Source organism: Triticum aestivum, chromosome 4B, assembly GCF_018294505.1.
Source record: "Triticum aestivum cultivar Chinese Spring chromosome 4B, IWGSC CS RefSeq v2.1, whole genome shotgun sequence".
In the NCBI taxonomy this organism is placed as follows: domain Eukaryota; kingdom Viridiplantae; phylum Streptophyta; class Magnoliopsida; order Poales; family Poaceae; genus Triticum; species Triticum aestivum.
This window is the reverse complement of record NC_057804.1, coordinates 444,004,388-444,027,182: the sequence shown is the minus strand read 5'-3', so window position 1 is coordinate 444,027,182 and position 22,795 is coordinate 444,004,388.

Here is a 22,795-nt window from a genome sequence, read left to right as displayed (position 1 = left end):
TAGCGACCTTCGTACAAAAATACTGTGCGGTGGAGAGTACCAGGAACACCGAAACTAGGTTTTGGGACAGTCCGGCCTTGACTACAACCCTAGTCCAAAGTAAAAGGGTGCGCCATACTCAAGCACCTGGGTTACAAACCAAAAAGCAAAAACCCCCTAAAGGGCATGGAACCGTACTGGAGGGCTGGCTCAACGGACCCTGCAAAATCCACAGTACGGAGGGCGCCACTCCAACACACAGCCTTCGAGCATGTTGGATACTACGGCAGGTGGCCAAAAGTGGCGAAGGCTTTTTAGCCCCGGGCAAACAGCCCAGCAATACCGGTACGGTATTAACAGTCTTCGAGACTTTCGCATCAAATAACATGCAAAATGAACAATCCGCGGCCTCGCCGAAGTCTACCAAGTAGCAACAGCAAATCCATGGAGTGACACGGCTATCACCTTCAACACCAGCGACGAACCTAAATTCCGAACAGCTAGAGCACCAGCCGCATTGGTCCTCAGTCCGATAGTGGACGGCTTTCGCCTTACCAAGGTACTCATGGATGGCGGCAGCGGATTAAACCCCATCTACAAGGAAACCCTTCAAAAAATGGATATTGACTGGAGCCGCATCGAGCGAAGCAGCACAACCTTCAGAGGGATAATCCCTAGTCGAGAAGTACGCTGCATAGGAAAAATCAGACTAGATGTAGTATTCGGCTCACCAGACAATTACAGGTCCGAGTTGGTCACGTTCCAAGTGGCCCCATTCGGCAGCGGATATCACGCTTTGTTAGGGCGAGAGGCATTCACAATCTTCCAAGCTATACCCCACTACGGGTACATGAAGCTCAAAATGCCCGGACCCAATGGGATAATCACTCTTGCCAGTGATCCAGATACAGCACTCCGCGCTGAAAATAGGACAGCCGCACTGGCCCTAGAGGCATTGTTCGAAGCCCTAGCGGCAGAGGAACTAACTACGCTGCGCTCCATGGTGGATAGGGACAATGTGATACTCGATAAGAGGTCCAAGTCCACCTCTTTTAAACCAGCAGACGAAATAGTCAAATTTCAGGTCCATCCAACGGACCCCACAAAGACGGCCTCCATTGGGGCACAATTAAGTCCTGATGTTGAAGCCGCACTACGAGAATTCCTTCAGGAAAATTGGGACATTTTTGCCTGGCACCCTTCAGACATGCCAGGAATCCCACGCAGGCTGGCAGAGCACAGCCTAAACATCCTAAAAGGATTCAAGCCGGTCAAACAAGCTATTCGGCGATTTTCCGAACCCAAAAGACAGGCAATGGGAGAGGAGCTAGCCAAACTCTTAGAAGCCGGATTCATCAGAGATATAAAACATCCGGACTGGCTAGCCAATCTAGTAATGGTACCAAAAAGGACAAATCATGGCGCCTCTGCGTCGATTTTAAAGACCTTAACAAGGCCTGTCCAAAGGACCCTTTCCCCCTCCCTCGCATCGACCAAATCATCGATGCTACCGCAGGGCATGATTCATTGTGCTTCCTTGACGCATACTCCGGATACCATCAAATCAAGATGGCGGAGAAAGACCAGGCCACAACGGCATTCATTACTCCATATGGGCCATTCTGCTTCAACACAATGCCCTTCGGACTCAAAAACATCGGCACAACATATCAGCGCATGATTCAAACATGTCTGGCTACCCAGATAGGCAAAACAGTAGAGGCATACGTAGACGATGTGGTCGTCAAGACCAAACACGTCGAAACTCTAGTAGAAGACTTGAGGGTGACATTCGACAACCTCCGAGCGTATGACATTAAGCTCAATCCGGAAAAATGCGTCTTCGGCGTACCAGCCGGAAAGCTCTTAGGCTTCATCGTATCCGGTAGAGGAATTGAAGCAAACCCGTCCAAAATCCGAGCTCTGTCACAATTGGATATTCCAAAGGACCTCAAGCAAACACAAAAACTAACCGGATGCGTAGCGGCCTTAAGTCGCTTCATCTCCCGTTTGGGAGAAAAGGCTCTGCCCCTCTACCGCCTCCTCCGGCGCACCGAACATTTCGAATGGACGAATGCTGCCACAGCCGGACTCGAAGAAATAAAGGCCATACTGGCAACAAATCCGGTCCTGGCCGCACCCAACCTGGGCGAACCTATGTTATTATATATCGCAGCAACACATCAAGTTGTCAGCGCGGTACTCATCGTCGAGCGAGAGACAGAAGGGCATAGATTCCCTCTTCAAAAACCAGTGTACTACGTATCCACTGTTCTAACTCCATGCAAGTCCCGGTACCCACATTATCAAAAGATAGCGTATGCGGTGTTCATGGCATCCCGGAAGCTGCGACACTACTTTCAAGAGTGTTCCATAATGGTGGCCTCCGAAGTACCTCTCAACGATATTATAAACAATGGCGACGCAACGGGCAGGATTGCAAAATGGGCTATTGAGCTCTTACCATTTGACATAACCTATAAACCACGGCGAGCTATAAAGTCGCAGGTTCTGGCTGACTTCGTCGCCGAATGGACCGAAGTCGAACTCCCTAAAGAGTACGGCGCATACTCCAATTGGATCATGCATTTCGACGGATCCAAAATGTTGGCTGGCTTGGGGGCTGGCGTCGTCGTGACGTCCCCAACTGGAGACACAATCCAATACGTACTTCAAATAATGTACATGGACTCCAACAACGCAGCCGAATACGAGGCCCTTCTGCATGGCCTCCGGATGGCAATCTCCATGGGCATTCAACGCCTAGAGGTGCGCGGGGATTCAAACCTTGCAATATCCCAAGTAAATGGAGACTTTGACGCCAAAGATCCAAAAATGGCAGCTTACCGCAACGCCGTCCTAAAAATGTCAGCTTGGTTCGAAGGACTCGAATTCCACTATGTAGCCCGGGATAATAACCAGGCAGCAGACGTGTTAGCGCGCATCAGCGCGAAACGAGACGCCGTCCCTCCAAACATCTTCCTGGAACGGCTCTTTAAGCCATCCGTGTTATGGGAAGAGGAGTCCGGAAATAACAATCCGGAGCCAGCTGCATCACCTAACTCAGACCATTCTGACACAATCGGTGGCTCAGCCATTGAAATAACACCTTCAGCTCACGAAATAATGGCAGTAATTGCCCTGTGGACAGAACCATTCCTAGCCTACTTAATTCTGCAGGAACTTCCCGAAGACCAAAATGAGGCCCGCTGCATAGTTCGGCAATCTAAAGCCTACAAGGTCCATGAGGGAGAACTTTATAAGAAAAGCACAACCGGAGTCCTTCAAAGGTGTATCTCCGAAGAGGAGGGGTGGAATCTCCTGGCTGAAATTTACGCCGGACTCGGCGGGCACCATGCTGCAGCCCGGGCCCTTGTAGGCAAGGCCTTCCGTATAGGAGTTTATTGGCCAATAGCCCGGGCAGATGCTCAGGACTTAGTCCAACGATGCGTCGGTTGCCAGCTCTTTGCTAATCAGAGCCATATGCCACCCACCGCCCTCAAAACTATACCCATTACATGGCTATTCGCGGTCTGGGGGCTTGACATGGTTGGACCCCTTAAAGGGGGAACCCACAAGCACAAATACTTATTGGTCATGGTGGACAAATTCACCAAATGGATTGAGGCCAAGCTGGTTAAAACGGCAGAATCCGGACCGGTGATAGACTTCATATCCGGGGTAGTACACCGTTTTGGCGTCCCCCACAGCATCATCACTGATAACGGCACGAACTTCACGGCCGATGAGGTTAAACTCTGGTGCAAAAACATGGGCATCAAGCTCGATTACGCTTCAGTCTATCACCCCCAAACTAACGGTCAAGTCGAGCGAGCAAATGGTCTAATCATGAGCAGCATCAAACCCAGACTAGTGCGGTCCCTCAAGGAATCTAACACGCACTGGGTAGAGGAGCTCGACTCCGTACTCTGGGGGCTGCGGACCATGCCAAACCGAACTACTGGATTCACACCATTTTTCATGGTATACGGCGCAGAGGCAGTTCTGCCCTGCGATATAATTCATGACTCACCTCGTGTGCGCATGTACGAAGAAAGAGAAGCCGAGTTGGATCGGCAGGACAGTTTGGACGCCTTAGAGGAGGAGCGGGACGTGGCAAAGGCTCGTTCCACATTTTATCAGCAGCAGGCTCGAAGATATCAAAGCAGAGAAGTACAAGCCAAAACTTACAATGTCGGCGAACTCGTTCTACGCCTGCCGGACAAGAAAAAGGACAAACTTAAGCCCAAGTGGGAAGGTCCCTTCATCATCGACCAAGTCCTGACCGGCGGAGCATACCATCTACGTAAAGCATCTGACAACCGACTCGAGCCGAACCCATGGAACGCAGCCCATCTCCGAAGATTCTACGCCTAAACACCGGGCTCAGAGTTCGTCTCACTCCCCCGTCCACCTTTTTATATTTTTTACTGTCTCTGGTATCCCTCCTTCTTCCCACCTTTTTTCTCAATACCTTTTATAGACTGATTTGCACTTTGTTCGCACACACTTGATGTGCTCCTAGCACTCATTATACCTGGGGGCTTCTTTACCAGAAGCTTATTAATATGGGCTTCACGCCCAATACATGTGTCATACTTCCGCATGTGCCCTTTATTCACCATTATATGCATCGATATGACTTAAGTTTTGGCCAAGCTGGGTTGCCTGGCTCCTGTGCTTACCCCTACGTTCCCGATTGTTCGGCTAGGAGGTAAAGGGAGAACCTCTTCGATTGTTACTGCCGGGTCAGCCGGATGTGTACCTCAGACTGGGTGAAGCCGAAAGCTAGCGTTCTTAAGAGAATATTCGGTCGGTGACTTGAAAGATGATTTATTACTTACTTATTTATCTACCCCCAGATGCTTTTTCTGCTATTTTCGCAGTCCGGCATTGCACCTTAGGGCATGCCTCCCAGGGAAAGGAACCCTTAACGGAACTATTCTCCCTGGAAGATGTTTCTTACTAACCATGTAACATAACATAACTAGTTGGGCACTTGTCTGATAAAGCAATTATGACCCCGACGCCTTGTCTCCATGCATACCCCGGTTCTTTTATAACCGTAGGGGTATTCGGACACACTCCGGACTGTTGGGTCCCGAGGTTGAAGCGAAACGGTCTGCAAAGACAAACGATCTACAATTCGGCTAGAAGGCATCTTACATGTCATTTCAAATTACATCGTCAAACCGACTGATTTTACTCCTCAATCCCATCTAACAGGTTGTCTAATTTACAGTCCTGTTGGGAATACTTCGCGGCCAGTTCTACTTGGCCATACATCAAGCTCACAGGGATCTCCTTCCCATCAGGCCCCGCAGGTCTGACCTCGGCCATGTGGTTTGGGTCAGCCTTCAGGTAGCGCGTCTTCACCATGGCCCAGGCCTCCCTGGCGCCCTGACGGCAGGCCAATATCTTCCACAAACGGAGGCGTCGCCGTGCTCCCTGAAGCTTCTCAGCAAGCTCACCAAGGCCCTCGGGTAGGGAGACGGATGGCCATAAAGCCTGAACGACGCCACTCATCGTCTGCCGAACACGTTCGAACAATTGCACCAGCTCGGGAAGTTGGTCACCTGTTGACCCAGGCATTTCCTCCGCAGGGAGACCTGTGAGCACACCTAAAGACATATTTCTGTCAATCGACTTCCTCGCCGAATTCTTCTTTTCAAAGGAATTTGCTCAAGCACTTACTATAAATGCCGCGACGAAGCCGCTGATTCTCCTTCAAGGAGCCAGACAGTTGGGCCCGAACACCTTTCAGCTCTTCTCCTAGCTGGGTGTGGGCATCTTGGAGCTTGTTTCTCTCCTGCTGCACCTTCATAAGCACCCTCTCGCCGGCCTTTAGCTGACGCAGTAGCTGTTGCTTGTCCGGATCTAGTCCGGCGCCCTCTGCAATATTATTGTCAGATTCACGCTGCACTTTGTTAATTAATTATCTTTCCAAAGTACGTCTTACCAGCGGGGGTCTCTGTGGCTCCCCCTGTGGCGGCCAGTGCGGCCTCAAATTGGGCCTTGCACTCTTGGAGCTCCTGGGACAGATGGGTATTCTTCCCCGTAAGATCCTGCATAAAAATTGATCCTTAAATCAGTTATTTTAACTATTTTAAGTCTCGGGGGCTACTGGCATATATAACTATTAAAATTACTTACACGTATGTCTTTCACATACTGCTCCGTGGCTCTGGTTAACCCATCTTGAGCGGCACGGAGGTGCGCGTTTCCCTCATCAAAGGCATTTAACGCCTCCGGGGAGAAACACGCGTCACGAAGAACTGTCCGGCGACGCCTGTGATTCATGGCGCTCTCCACCTCAGACCGGGTGGCGGACAGCCTGTCGGCGTCCTCCGTCGGAGGAGCGTCCGGCTCATGCCTTGTACTCGCCTCCCCTCCCGGGCCATGCGTTGGAGCATGGCTAGCGGAGGCTTGATTGGCAACCTCTCCGGACACTGTCCGGCGAGCGCTCTTTCTGGAAAAGTTATGAGCATTAATATACCTCTTGGGAATCCTTCCCTTAAAAATAGCGGTGCTCCGTACCGTTGCGGCGACGTCTCAGTTCGTGTCGCACTCCTCTTCCGCCTGCTGGGCCGGACTGACCCTTGTTGGTCGGCCACCGCGGGTTCGGCTTCCCGCCTTAAAGGCACCTCCTGCGATGCACCATCAGTATGGGATGGTCAGAATTGAGCACGGATCAAATGATGGTGTCAAGACCTCGATCGTAGTCACCTGGGAAGCCGGAAATAAACCGGGGTAGTCAGCCGTAATGGCGACTAGAGCATTGTCCATGCTAAGTTGGTGGAACACCCCGTCGATCAGCTCCACCTTTATGTTCGGATCCTCTTCGGAGGTCGGATCAAGGGATCGTTCCGGATCCTCAGGCTGTGGAGTTAGGCTTCGTATGCCTTCCACATCCCGACGCAGCTCCTGCGTCGAAATCACAGAGTAAGATACTTGACTTTGAAAGTATGGATCAGGTGGATGAATATCCGCTTACCCAGCTCCGAGGGTTATTCATAGAGAATCCATTCAGCGGATTCGTGCGGAGGAAGTCCTCCTCCTCTCCCTTGTACAAGCCGGACAGGATCTTTGCCAGATCGGCTGCCGAGCCTGGCCCTTTGCGGCCATGACGGGTGGCGTCATCTTCCCCGTTGAAATCCCACATAGGGTGGCCCCTATATTGGAGTGGCTTCACCCCTCGCATAATGTACGTGGCCATGACTCCAATCATGGTCAATCCGGAGTGGGGCAGTAATCTAATCCGGCCCATCAGATAATGGACGCTCCTATCATCTTCCCGTTGAGGGCTCCGCGGGCGCCAACTCAGGCGTTTCTTCAAGGGAGCATTGCTGAACTCCGGGAGGCCGATCCGAACTGGATCCGGCAGAGGGGCGTCCTCCATGTAGAACCATTCCGAAGGCCAGTCTTCGGACGCCTTCTTCGGGGTGCCGGATAGATATCCGGTCCCGGCGATGCGCCATATTTCGGCTCCGCCCACTTGATATATCGACCCCTCATGAGAACGGGGTACGAGGCAAAACAATCTCTTCCACAACGCAAAATGGGGCTCGATGCCCAAGAACAGCTCACATGGAGCTACGAAACCCGCGATGTGCAAAATGGAGGCAGGTGTAAGATGATGAAGCTGGAGTCCGTAGAACTCCAGGAGCCCCCGGAGAAACGGATGTATAGGAAATCCGAGTCCCCTTATTAATTAGGGGACGAAGCACACCCGCTCTCCTTTGGAGGGATTGGGGGCGCTCTCCGCCTTCTTCCCACCCTTGTAGGTGGCTAGTCCGGCTCGAACCGGAACCATGAAAGCTGGGGGAAGATATCCCTCGGTTTGGAGCGCCACTAGCTCGTTGTGTCGAACTGAGCATCTCCCCCAATCTCCTGGCTTAGGGCCGGGAGCGCGAGAGGAGGAGCCGCGTCGACTATCCATGATGGAATGGATTTTTGCCAGAGGCGCTTCGATGAGAACTTGCGGATGGAGGATGGTGTAAGCTGGATCTAGATCCTCGCCTCTCTTATAGGCGGCTCGTTCGCACGGTTAGGGGGTAAAATGTAAAAATACCCCAGCCTTTCGCATTCGTACGACACGTGGAAGAGGGCCATTATTGGACACGGAAGCCAAGGAGCGCAGCATTTATGAAGCAACCGGACACTATCTGGCAAACACATGGAGCATGGAGAAGAACCCGCCTTGCAAATGCCGAAGAAAACATACGCGCCGGATTCGTCGTTATTGAAGCCTGGTTCGGGGGCTACTGAGGGAGTCCCGGACTAGGGGGTGTCCGGATAGCCGAACTATCATCATCGGCCGGACTCGAAGACTATGAAGATACAAGATTGAAGACTTCGTCCCGTGTCCGGATGGGACTTTCCTTGGCGTGGAAGGCAAGCTTGGCGATACGGATATGTAGATCTCCTACCTTTGTAACCGACTCTGTGTAATCCTAGCCCTCTCCGGTGTCTATATAAACCGGATGGCTGTAGTCCATAGGACGGACAACAATCATACCATAGGCTAGCTTCTAGGGTTTAGCCTCCTTGATCTCGTGGTAGATCCACTCTTGTAACACACATCATCAATATTAATCAAGCAGGACGTAGTGTTTTACCTCCATCAAGAGGGCCCGAACCTGGGTAAAACATCGTGTCCCTCGTCTCCTGTTACCATCCGCCTAGACGCACAGTTCGGGACCCCCTACCCGAGATCCGCCGGTTTTGACACCGACAAGAGCCATCAAAGAACATGGTCCAATGCTTCGAGTGAACTTGAGCCGGCTGTTGTTGTTCAATCCACTCGGCAAGGAAATTTTCTATTGCTTGGGACTTAATGGCTTTCTTTGCCTCAAATTTGATATCAAGGGGAAGGAGTTCAATCGCCCATTTCGCCACTCGACCAGTTGCATCTCTGTTGTGCAGAATCTCTGACAGTGGGGCATCGCTGACGACTGTAATGGAATGATCAGAGAAATAATGAGCAACCTTCTTCATGGTCATGTAGATTCCATACACAAGCTTCTGATACTGAGGGTATCTTTGCTTCGATGGGGTTAACACTTCGGAAAGATAATATACTGGGCGTTGAACTTTGAAGGCTTTCCCTTCTTCTTCCCGCTCGACCGTAAGTACTGTACTGACGACTTGTCCTGTGGCTGCAATGTAAAGCAACAGAGGCTCTTTGCTGATTGGAGCAGCAAGCACCGGCTGGGTGGAGAGCAGAGCTTTTAGCTCGGTAAACGCTGCATCAGCTTCTGGAGTCCACTCGAACTTGTCTGACTTCTTCATCAATCGGTAAAGAGGCAACGCCTTTTCACCGAGGCGAGAGATGAATCGACTTAATGCGGCCAAGCATCCAGTAAGCTTCTGGACATCATGCACACGCACAGGGCGTTTCATTCGGAGGATGGTGCCAACTTTTTCCGGGTTAGCATCGATTCCTCGCTCTGAAACGAGAAAACCGAGTAACTTTCCACCAGGAACTCCGAATGTGCATTTTGATGGATTAAGCTTGATATCATATCTCCTGAGATTGGCAAATGTTTCAGCGAGGTCAGTCAACAGGTCGGAACTCTTTCGTGACTTGACCACAATATCATCCATGTACGCTTCCACATTCCGACTGATCTGAGTGAGTAAACACTTTTGAATCATCCTCATGAACGTGGCTCCGGCATTCTTGAGGCTGAATGGCATGGTGACATAGCAGAAGCACCCGAATGGAGTGATGAAAGCTGTTTTGATCTCATCGGGTCCGTACAGACGAATCTGATGGTACCCGGAATAAGCGTCTAAAAAATACAATCTCTCACATCCCGCAGTCGAGTCGACAATTTGGTCGACGCGAGGGAGAGGAAAATGATCTTTCGGGCAGGCCCGATTGATATGTTTGAAATCAATGCACATGTGAAGTGACTTGTCCTTCTTGGGGACCATGACAACATTGGCGAGCCACTCAGAGTGGTAAATCTCCCGGATAAACTCCGCTGCCAGGAGCCAAGCTATCTCTTCGCCAATGGCCTTTCTCTTTTGGATGGCGGACCGTCGAAGATGCTCCTTCACAGGTTTCATCTTTGGGTCGACTCGTAGGCGGTGCTCAGCCAGCCCCCTGGGAACACCCGGCATGTCAGCAGGCTTCCATGCGAAGATGTCCCAGTTCTCACGGAGGAACTGGATGAGCGCTTCTTCCTATTTAGAGTCGGGTGTTGTGGAGATATGAGTCAGAGCAGCATTGGGGTCGGTCAGGTGGATATGAACCGGCTTGGTCTCATCAGACGGCTGGAACGCTGATTTGGTGGCAGGCTTCTTGGCTCGCAACAAATCACTCGGGTCTGCGGTTTTCTGATATCCCTGTAGTTCTACCACCGACATCTGAGCATCAGCGATCTTCGAGCCTTTCTAAAAGCACTCTTCTGCCTTTTTCCGATTGCCAGTGATGGTGATCACCCCTTTGGGACCAGGCATCTTCAACTTGAGGTATACGTAACATGGTCGAGCCATGAATCGAGCGTAGGCTGGTCTGCCTAAAATGGCGTGATAAGCGCTCTGGAAATCCACGACTTCAAATGTTAACTTTTCTTTGCGGAAATGCTTCGAATCGCCGAAGACCACATCGAGGGCTATTTGGCCGAGTGACTCAGCTTTCTTCCCAGGTATGACTCCATGGAAACTCATGTTGCTGGAACTGAGTCTGGACATCGGAATGCCCATTCCCTTTAGTGTCTCCGCATACAGTATATTCAATCCACTGCTGCCATCCATCAGTACCTTAGTCAGTCGAGTGCCTTCGACGACGGGGTCGACCACCAAGGCTTGCCTCCCAGGGGTGGCTATGTGCGTTAGATGATCGGACTGGTCGAATGTGATGGCAGTCTAAGACCATTTCAGATAACTGGGCGTTGCAGGAGCAACCATATTCACCTCACGGTTGATAACTTTCAGTCGACTTTTGCTCTCAACATCAGCAAAAATCATCAGAGCGGAATTGATATGGGGTTATTCTTCATCACTGCCCTCTTTGTCCTCAGCCTTGTCCGACTCCTTCTCCTTATCCTTGGATTGTTTTCCTTGAAACTGCTGGATTAAGAGCCGGCACTGACGAGCGGTATGCTTTGGGTAGATGAAGTTACCCTCTTCATCTTTTTTCATGTGGATATGGCATGGCAAGTCCATCACGTCATTTCCTTCTTTGTCTTTCACTTTCTTGGGGTTCCAAGATCCTTTGGGTTTCCCTTTGAACTTGCCTTGAGTCACGGCCAAGGCTTCTCTAGGTGCAGCGGGTTCAGCTTTCCGTTTCTGCTTCCGACTGGAATTTCCTTTTTCCGACTGGCTTGGCTTGTATTTACCACTCCGGAGTCGATCTTCTTCTTCACCATTGGCATATTTAGTGGCGATCTCCATCATTCGACTCAGGGTCATGTCTCCGGTCCGACCAAACTTCAAACTCAATTCTCTGTTCTTAACACCTTCCTTGAAGGCACATACTGCTTGGTGACCAGATACATTTTCCACTGTATGATCCAACGTGATCCACCTCTGGATGTAGTCTCTCAAGGTCTCATTCGACTTATGCATGCAAACTTGCAACTCGGTCAATCCTGCTGGTCGTTTGCAAGTTCCTTCGAATGTCCTGACAAACACTCGGGCGAGATCCTCCCAAGTGTATATGCTGCTAGGCGCCAGTTGATTCAGCCAAGATCGGGCCGAGCCCTCCAGCATGAGTGGTAGGTGTTTCATGGCCACCTCATCGTTGCCACCGCCAATCTGAACAGCCACTCGGTAGTCCTCAAGCCAAGTATCGGGCTTGGACTCACCGGTGAACTTACTCACCCCAGTCGCCAATCTGAAGTTGGGAGGGATCACTGTGGCCCTGATGGCTCTGCTAAAACACTCTGGTCCTGAAACATGAACCCTGCTGGTGGTGGGCGCGTCTCTGTCATGGCCTTCACGGTGAGCTCTGTTCTGGTCGACCAGACCTTGCACGATAATGGATCTCGCATCAAAACCTGGTTCCCTGGGGTCGACCGGAGCTCCTCGGCCAACACTGTGCTGGCGTCTGTCATCTTGTTGTCGAGGGACGTGAGACCCACCCCTTGGGGGAGGAGTGGGCACTCGACGCTGATCATCGCGATCGAATCGGTCATCATATGTATCATGCCAACCCCCACGTCCCTCACACCACGGAGGTGATCTGGGGTTGTGAGCCGACTGAACAGTATTCGCAGCGACGGATCGACTGTGAATCCTATTGCGCGACTGTGATACGACTGAATTCTGATCTCCCGCTGCCCGGAGCAAATCCCTGATTTGCATCAAGCCTCTGCCAGCCTCTGATTGAGAGGGCTGAATCGACTCCGCTATCCGGGCCGCAGCTGCTAAATTCTGAATTGGGGTTCGGTATACCTGAGTCGTCGGCGGAAAGAGTTGACGTCGACTGGAGTCTGGAACTTGTTGCCGCGCGCGCTCGTCGAGTGCTCGCTGGAGGTTCTCCAGTCGAGTGCGCTTAGCCAAGTTGGCTAAATGCACATCCTCCAAGGCACGAGCCTCGGGGGTTTCTCCTACGATGGGAGTATGCAAAGCATCCATATTCCGGCGGCGAAGCTCTTCTCTTTGCAGAGAAGTAAGTGGCTCGGGTTGATATTCCTCATGGACTTGTGCGGGGTCGCCTCCACTGTCTATTCCACCGGTGCGGGGGAAGCCGGGAGGACTACGAGGCCCGTTGACCATCAGGACCTCCGCCGCTGGGTCACTGTTGTCGCATTCGGATGCGGTCTCTACGGAGCCAGTCGACAGATCGAACAGGCCGTAGAGAGATTCGTCGGGTTCGATCGCTGCGACTTGGGTGGTGGCCGATTGGCGGGCCACTACGTGTTTCAGCCACCGCTGAAGCCTCGACCTACCAGAATGCTTGCGCTGGCGGGAGACAGGGGGCAAGGACGATGTAGGAGTTGACTGATACGGGGCTGACGGTTGCCGCAGCAGGACGCCGCAGACACATGCACAAAAGTGTGTTGCCCCGCGGACGGGAAGCGCGTCGATGTTGAGTGGAGCCTCCTGGAGCCAAGCGGAGTCGTCAGCGATGAACGTGAGCGCGCCGAGACGGATCTCGCGGCCTTCTACCAGGACTCCGCCAAAAACCATGATGAAGGCGATCGGAACAATTGCAACTTCTCCAATAAACCGCTAAGACACCGGCCCCATGGTGGGCGCCAACTATCGTGGTACTAAGGCTGACAGTAGAATTGGGGGTAGGTATGGAGAGGCAAGATCCTAGCTATGAAGGAGTTGTACACACAGGAGTTTTACGAGTTCAGGCCCTTCTCGGAGGAAGTAACAGCCCTACGTCTCGGAGCCCGGAGGCGGTCGATTGGATTATAAGTGTGTGAGTTACAGGGGTGCCAACCCCTTACACTGTGGAGGGGGTGGCTTATGTAGAGTTCGCCAGACCCCTCCGATCCTCAGTTATGTAGGGTTTAAAGTACATTAAGACAGGGGGTTACTGGTAACGCCCACATAAAGTGCTATGAAGACTATTAAAGCTACTTAATGGCAGACCGTTGTGTGCTGAGTGACTTTAGGTCTCCTGGCCGTCGAGTGGTTAGCTTCATGGTCGAGTGGTTATCTTCATCGTTGAGTGTCCTTGAGTTCATCGAGTGGAGTACCTCTTGGTCGACTGGAAGGTAGCTTCTTCTAAAGATGTCCTTGGGTAGGGTATTTTAGACAGGTCCATGACCCTACCCTAGGTACATGACTTCATCAGGCTCCAACCATATCCAATCCCCATACTGCAAATGGCCAGACGATTGGAATAGTCTTCAAGGTAGATGCGGGCTTGTGAGACATGTTGGAGTAGAATTGGCAACCTGCGCACTTGTCGACTATATCTTTCGCCATCTCATTTTCTCGAGGCCAATAAAATCCCGCTCAGTATGCTATGGCCACGATGGTCCGAGAGGACGCATGGTGACCACAGGTCCCAGAGTGGATGTCATTTAGGATCATTTGACCTTGTTCCGGGGTGATGCAGCGTCGGGCTACTCCTGTGACACTTTCTCTGTAAAGCTCCTTTTCATCACGGTGAAGGCTTTGGATCAATAGACTATCTGGCGAGTCTCGTCTTCATCCTCTGGGAGCTCTTTTCTGAGACTGTATGTGATGTATGGTACTGTCCAATCGGGTGTGATCACCAAGACTTCCATGATCAGGTCAACCACGGCTGGAACCTCTATCTCAGTCGGGTTGGTTGGACTTATCGGTTACGAGGGCTCTTCTTTGAAGGGATCTTCTTGTACTGACGGGGTATGGAGATGCTCCAAGAACACATTGCTGGGGATAGGCTTCCGAGTGGAACCTATTTTCGCCACATCATCAGCAGCTTGATTTTTGAATCGTGGTATGTGGTGGAGCTCCAACCCCTCAAAAACCTGTCATTGTGGGACTCCTGACGTCCCATTCCTTCATTACTTGGTTAACCACTAAATCTGAGTCGCCATAAACCATCAGGCGCCGGACGCCGAGTGAAATGGCCATACGCAACCCATATAATAGTCCCTCATACTCAGCTTCATTGTTCGAAGAGTCAAAGTGAATCTGGAGGACATAACTGAGCTTGTCTCCTCGTGGGGACACTAAGACCACTCCTGCACCAGAGCCATTTAACATCTTGGATCCATCAAAGAACATGGTCCAATGTTCCGACTGAATTTGAATCAGTTGTTGTTGTTCAGTCCACTATGCGAGGAAATCTGCAATTGCTTGAGACTTAATGGCCTTCTTTTCCTCAAATCTGATATCCAAAGGAAGAAGTTCAACTGCCCACTTTGCCACTCGACCAGTTGCATCTCTGTTATTTAGAATCTCTGATAATGGAGTGTCGTTGATGACTGAAATTGAGTGATCAGAGAAATAATGTGCAACCTTCTTCGTGGTCAGGTAAATCCCATAAACAAGCTTCTGATAGTGAGGATATCTCTGCTTGGATGGGGTTAAGACTTCTGAAATGTAATACACGAGGCGTTGAACTTTTAAGGCCTTGCCTTCTTCTTCCCGCTCGACCGTGAGCACTGTGCTAACAACTTGTCATGTGGCTGCGATGTAAAGTAGTAGAGGCTCCTTGCTAACCGGAGCAGCAAGCACCGGCTGGGTGGAAAGCAGGGCTTTGAGCTCTTCAAATGCTGCTTGAGCTTCGTCATTTCACTCGAACTTGTCAGATTTCTTCATCAGTCGGTAAAGAGGCAGTGCCTTTTCACCTAGGCGCGAGATGAATCGGCTCAAAGCAGCCAAGCAACCAGTAAGCTTCTGAATGTCATGCACGCGCACTAGGCGTTTCATTCGCAGGATTGTGCCAATCTTTTCTGGGTTTGCGTCGATCCCTCGTTCGGAAACGAGAAAACTGAGTAACTTTCCGCCCGGGACTCCAAATGTGCACTTATGGATTAAGCTTGATATCATACCTTCTCAGGTTGGCAAAGGTTTCAGCAAGGTCGGACAGTAGGTCGGAACCTTTGCGTGACTTAACCACTATGTCATCCATATATGCTTCCACATTCCGACTAATTTGAGTGAGCAGGCACTTCTGAATCATGCGCATGAATGTGGCACCAGCATTCTTGAGGCCGAAGGGCATAGTAACATAGCAAAAACACCCGAACGGGGTGATGAAAGCCGTTTTTATCTCGTCGGGTCCATACAGTCGGATCTGATGGTGCCCGGAATAAGCATCCAGGAAGGACAGACATGCACATCCCCAGTTAAGTCGACAATCTGGTTGATGCAGGGTAGAGGAAAATGATCTTTCGGGCAGGCCCGATTGATGTGTTTGAAGTCAATACACATTCGGAGTGATTTGTCCTTCTTGGGAACCATAACAACATTGGCGAGCCACTCAGAGTGGTATATCTCGTGGATGAACTCTGCGGCCAGGAGCCGAGCCACTTCCTCGCCAATGGCTTTTCTCTTCTCTGTGGCAGACTGACGGAGGTGCTCTTTGACGGGTTTTACTTTCGGATTGACTCGCAAATGGTGCTCAGCCAGCCCCCTAGGTACACCTGGCATGTCAGATTTCCATGCAAAGATGTCCCAGTTCTCATAGAGGAAATGGATGTGCGCTTCTTCCTATTTGCTGTCGACTGTCATCGAGATATGGATCGGAGCGGCATTGGGATCGGTTGGGTAAACATGGACTGGCTTGGTCTCGCCAGCTGACTGAAATGCGGACTCCGAGGCAGGCCTCTTAGCATGCAGCAAATCACTCGGATCTGCAGTCTTCTGGTATTCTTGGAACTCTACTATTGCCATCTGCTCATCTGTTATTTTTGCCCCATCCCGAAGACAATCTTCTGCTCTCTGGCGGTTATCGGAAACCGTTATTACTCCTCTAGGGCCAGGCATCTTCATCTTGAGATAAACATAGCACGGTCGAGCCATAAAGCTAGCATAAGTAGGTCTGCCCAGAATGGCATGATATGCACTCTGGAAATCCACTACCTCAAACGTCAACTTCTCCTTGCGGAAATTCTTCTCATCGCCGAAAACCACATCGAGAGTGATCTGGCCGAGTGATTCGGCTTTCTTTCCTGGTATGATCCCATGGAACCGCATGTTGCTCTCGCTGAGTTTGGACATCGGAATGCCCATTCCTTTGAGAGCTTCAGCATACAGAATATTCAGGCCACTGTCACCATCCATCAGGACCTTAGTCAGTCGGGTGCTCCCCACGACTGGGTCGACCACCAGCGCCTGCCATCCAGGGGTAGCTACGCGTGTCGGGTGGTCAGAGTGGTCGAATGTAATGGGGACTTTTGACCACTTCAGATATCTTGGTGTTGCCGGAGCAACCATGTTTACCTCTCTGTTAATGACCTTCAGTCAACTTTTTCTCTTGATATCGGCAAAATTCACCAAGGTGGCATTGACATTGGGATAACCATCATCATCGTCCTTATCCTCTTCTTCCTTCTCAGGATCTTTGTCCTTATCACTGGATTTACTCTCTCGGATGCTCTGGATTAGGAGTCGACATTGTCGAGTGGTATGTTTGGGGAGAATCAGATTCCCCTCTTCATCCTTCTTGGTGTGAATATGACACAGCAAATCCATCACATCATTTCCTCCTTGATCCTTCACCTTCTTGGGGGTCTAGGGCCCTTTAGGTTTCCCTTTGAACTTTCCTTGATTCAACATTGCTGCCTCGGAAGGACCTGCTGCCTCAGCCTTTCGCTTCTGCTTCCGACTAGAATTCCCTCCTCTGGTGTCCTGGGAGATTGTTTTATGCTTGCCACTCCCGAGTCGGTCTTCCTCTTCACCATTAGCATACTTGGTGGCAATCTCCATCATCCGAGTCAAAGACATATCTCTAGTCCGACCGAACTTCAGATTGAGCTCTCTATAGCGAACGCCTTCCTTGAAGGCACCGACTGCTTGGTGATCTAACACATTCTCCACTGTGTGGTGCAGAGTGATCCATCTCTGGATATAGTCCCTTAGGGTTTCATTCAGTTTCCGCACGCAATGTTGCAGCTCCGGTAGACCAGCAGGTCACTTGCAAGTGCCCTCGAGCGTTCTGGTGAACACTCGGGCTAACTCATCCCAACTCAAAATACTCCCAGGGGCCAACTGATTCAGCCAAGCTCTGGCAGAACCTTCAAGCATTAGAGGGAGGTGCTTCATGGCCACCTCATCGCTGTCGCTGCCAATGTGCACAGCCACTCGGTAGTCTTCGAGCCAAGTATCGGGCTTCGACTCGCCTGTAAACTTACTGACGCTAGTCGCCAGTCTGAAGTTATGGGGAATCTCAGCAGCTCTGATGGCCCTTCCAAAACACTCGGGACCGGAAATGTGGACTCTGCCTCCACTGGGTCTATCTCTGTATGCTCTGTTCTGGTCGACCAAACCTTGCACAAAGACGGACCTTGTGTCAAAGCCAGGCTCTCTGGGGTCGACTGGAACTCTGCGGTCATTCCCATATGGACGCCTGTCGTCATTGCACCAGGGCGCGTACAACCCGTCCCTCTGAAGGGGTGAAGGCGCTCGATGGTAGTTGTCGCGGGCGTATTCATGATCATATTCTCCATGAGCTCTTCCCAGGTACCGAGCCTGGCGGTGATCACGGCCTCCATGCCATAAAGGGGACCTGGGACTATGAGCCTACTGAACGGTATCCGCTCTCACTAATCTGCTATGGATTCTGTTCCGCGACTGGGACACAGCAGAGTTCTGGTCTCTCGCTGCTCGGAGCAGCGTTCTGGTCTGCTCCAAGCCTCTTCCAGCCTCCGAATGAGACGGCTGAATAGACTCTGCAATACGCGCAGTGGCTGCCAAATTCTGAATCGGTGTATAGAATACCTGAGTTTCCGGTGGAAACAATTATCGTGGACACCGATTGGACTTGGGAATCGGTCGACGGGCACACTCATCGAGAGAATGTTGGAGATTCTACAGACGAGTGCGCTCAGCCAGAGTGGCCAGGCGCACCGCCTCCAAGGCCCGGGCCTCGGCGGTTTCCCCTATGATGGGGGTCAGGAGAGCCTCCATGTTGCAGCGATGTAGCTCCTCCCTCTGCTGTGAGCTGAGAGGTTGGGGCTGGTACTCTTCGTGGTCGAGTGACGGACCAATGCTTCTACCGCCGTTGCCGCTGCGACGAAAGCCAGGTGGACTGCAATGGGAGTCGACCATGAGGACCTCCGCCGCGGGGTCACAACTCCCGCTCTCAGAAAAGGTATCTGCAAAATCAGTCGACAGGTCGACTTATCCACGAGAAAACATGTCGGGCTCAATCGCCGCGACTTGGGGGTGAAGGCCTGATGAGCCACCGCGTGTCTCACCCACCGCTGGAGCCGCGAACGCCTAGACCGCTTGCGGTGGCGTCTAGCGGAGTGAAGTGACAACACGATGACTGACTGGTATGGGGAAGACGGCTGCCTGAGGAGGACGTCGGAGGAGCTCGCACGGAAATGCACCGAGCCACGAGCCGGGAGAGCCTCGACATCAAGGGGGGGCCTCCTGGAGCCAAGCGGAGTCATCGGCGACGAAAGTGAGCACACCAAGTCAGAACTCGCGACCAACCCGCCGCCGGAAACCATGCCGATGAAGATAGAAGAAAATGCAACCTCGCTAGAAGTCGCTAAGACGCTTTGCCCCATGGTGGGCGCCAACTGTCGTGGTACTAAGTCTGAAAGTAAGTATAGGGGGTACGAATGAGGAGGCAAGGTCCTAGCTACAGCAAGATTGTACGCGGATGTTTACGAGTTTAGGCCCCTCTCGGAGGAGCTAAAAGCCCTACGTCTTGGTGCCCGGAGGCGGACGACTGGATTATATGAGTGTGTGTTACAGGGGGTGCGAACCCTTGTGCCAGAGGAGGGGGTGTCTTATATAGGGTGCGCCAAGACCCCAGCCATCCCCCGTTACAAAGAGTTCAATGTACATAAAGATGGGGTGTTACTGATAACGCCAACCTTAATGACCTTAAAGACTACAGAGTGAATGCTTGCCCGTTGCTATTCTGAGTGACTCCTGATCTTCAGTAGGTCGAGTGGTTTCTTGTATGGTCGAGTGATTGACTGGTTGTGTCACTTCGGGAAGGAGGGGTACCCGAATGGTTGATTGGTCGAGTGGATCGCACTCGACGCCTTTATTGGGTACTCCCTGTTGTCTCTTGAGCTTCTTTGATTCTAGGGCAGTGACCTTGGGTAGGGTGTATAGGTCAGGCCTATGACCCTACCCCAGGTCTATATCATCATCAAAACCCAACATTGGCGAGGTGAAGATATGTGAGGACGCGCTCGGCAACCTGCGTTGCTGAAAGTGCAACTAATCCCTGGGTGGTTTTGGTAATTCTTAACAACATATAGCTCACTAAAGTAATGCTCTTTCAAGATGATCATTTCAGAAAGTTCAATGATTGGCATGTCATGGACTAGAGATGTGGACCCCTCAAAATGCTAAGGAACCATATTGGTAACAAGCTCAAGACTCTACATTTCTATTTAAGTGATCCAAGATCACATTGAGTCCATAGGAAAGCCAATACTATTAAAAGGGGATGAGGTGTTGCTTAATGGCTTACTTGCTCAAAATGCTCAGTGATATGCTCCAAAACCCTCAACCACTTTCTCATTTCCACATATGTCCTAAACCTAAAAGTCAAATTTGGCCCCACGGATTTGATCTATCTGTCGCCACCGAGTTCATTTGACATAGCCACTGCCACAAACCCTAGTCACTTCGGTTTCACCGATAGGGATCTCGGTCTCACCGAGATGGGATTGCAAACTCCGTGTTTCCTTTTCGTAACATTTCGGTCCCACCGAAATGAGCGAATCTGTCCCACCGAGTCTGCAATGCAAATTCAGTGTTTCCTTTTTGTAACACTTTGGTATAACCGAAGTGAGCGAATCGGTCCCACCGAGTTTGCCTGACCAACTCTCTGTGTGCCTATTACTGAAATCGGTCCCACCATGTTCATGTGATCGATCACACCGAGATTGCGTTATGCCCTAACCCTAGCTTATCGGTCTCACCGGGTTGACTGTATCGGTCCCACCGAAAAGCCTAACGTTCATATTTTGACCTAAATTGGTCTGACCGAGTTTTACCATTCGGTCTCACCGAGTTTGGGAATCTGTGTGTAACGGTTAGATTTTGTGTGGAGGCTATATATACCCCTCCACCCATTCTTCATTCGTCGAGAGAGCCACCAGAACGTTCCTACACTTCCACTACTCATTTTTTGAGATAGAACCACCTACTCATGTGTTGAGACCAAGACATTCCATTCCAACCACAAGAATCTTGATCTCTAGCCTTCCCAAGTTCCTTTCCACTCAAATCATCTTCCACCATAGCTAAATCTGTGAGAGAGAGTTGAGTGTTGGGGAGACTATCATTTGAAGCACAAGAGCAAGGAGTTCATCATCAACACACCATCTATTACCTTTTGGAGAGTGGTGTCTCCTAGATTGGTTAGGTGTCGCGTGGGAGCCTCCGTTAAGATTGTGGAGTTGAACCAAGGAGTTTGTAAGGGCAAGGAGATGGCCTACTTCGTGAAGATCGACCCGAGTGAGGCAAGTCCTTCATGGGCGATGGGGATGGTGGGATAGACAAGGTTGCTTCTTCGTGGACCCTTCGTGGGTGGAGCCCTCCGTGGACTCGCGCAACCGTTACCCTTCGTAGGTTGAAGTCTCCACCAACGTGGATGTACGATAGCACCACCTATCGGAACCACGCCAAAAATCTCTGTGTCAACATTGCGTTTGCTCCCTCCAAACTCCTCCAATTTACCTTCTTGCAAGTTGCATGCTTTACTTTCCGTTGTTCATATACTCTTTGCATGCTTGCTTGAATTGTATTGTGATTGCTTGACTTATGCTAAGTTGATAAAATCTGCCAAGAATTAAAATTGGGAAAAGGCTAAGTTTTTATTTGGTCAAGTAGTCTAATCACCCCCCCCCCCCCATAGACATACTTTCAATCCTACAAGTGGTATTAGAGCTTTGGTCTCCATTTTCCTTGATTTCCATAGCTTTGGTGATCATAGCCTTGGTTTCAAAACCTAGGAGAGTATGGCATCTAGCGAGGGAAATTACCACCGTAGAGGTCCTTACTTTGATGGTACTAATTTTGCTAGTTGGAAATATAAGATGAAAATGCATATTCTTGGACATAACCCCGCCGTTTGGGCTATTGTGTGTATTGGTTTGCAAGATGAATTCTTTGATGTGAGAGAACCGAATCGTGAAGCTACCACGGAAGAATTGAAGATGTTGCAATACAATTCTCAAGCTTGCGATATCCTCTTCAATAGATTGTGTCCCGAAGAATTCAACAAAATCAGCCGTCTTGATAATGCAAAGGAAATTTGGGATACTTTGATTGATATGAACGAAGGTACCGACTCCATCAAGGAATCCAAGTTGGATGTGCTTCAAAGTCAACTTGACAAATTCAAAATGAAGGATGGTGAAGGTGTCGCTGCAATGTACTCTAGGCTTGCTCTCATCACAAATGAGATTGTCGGCTTAGGAAGTGAAGAGATGACCGACAAATTCATCATCAAGAAGATCTTGAGAGCCTTGGATGGAAAATATGATACTGTGTGCACTTTGATCCAAATGATGCCCAACTACAAACATCTCAAGCCAACCAAAGTCATTGGAAGAATTGTTGCTCATGACATGTCACTCAAGGATAAAGAAGAGCTTCACAACAAGTCTAGTGGTGCTTACAAAGCCTCATGTGATGCTCCTACATCATCAAATGAGAAACAAGCCTTCAATGAAGAATTGAGCTTAATGGTGAAGAACTACAACAAATTCTACAAGAGTAGAAGCAAGGGAAAAAGTTCCAAGTCAAGGTCCTACAATGACAAAATATCTTCTAGTCGTGAGCGAAATTGCTACAATTGTGGAAGACCCGGACACTACTCCAATGAGTGTACGGCTCCCTACAAAAGAAAAGAAGACTCACCTAAAAGGAGAAGAAAAAGGGAAGAATCACCTCCAAGAAAGAGAAGGAGTAGAGATGATCGCTATGAACAAAGAACCTCTCGAAGAAGCAAGGATTCGGAAAGGAAGGACAAGTCATCAAGGAGCTACACAAAACAAAGACATCAAGATCATGTTGGTGAATGGGTATCCGGCTCCGACTCCGACCATCACTCCGAGAGAAGTTATCACTTCGACTCTGAATATACTCAAGAAGAAGGTGTTGCCGGTCTAGCACTTGTGTCAACCAACTCCTATGACATATTTATTCACAAAATGAAGGAATTGGGAGATGCTTCATGGCTAAAGGCCCCAAGGGAATTATATAGAAAGGT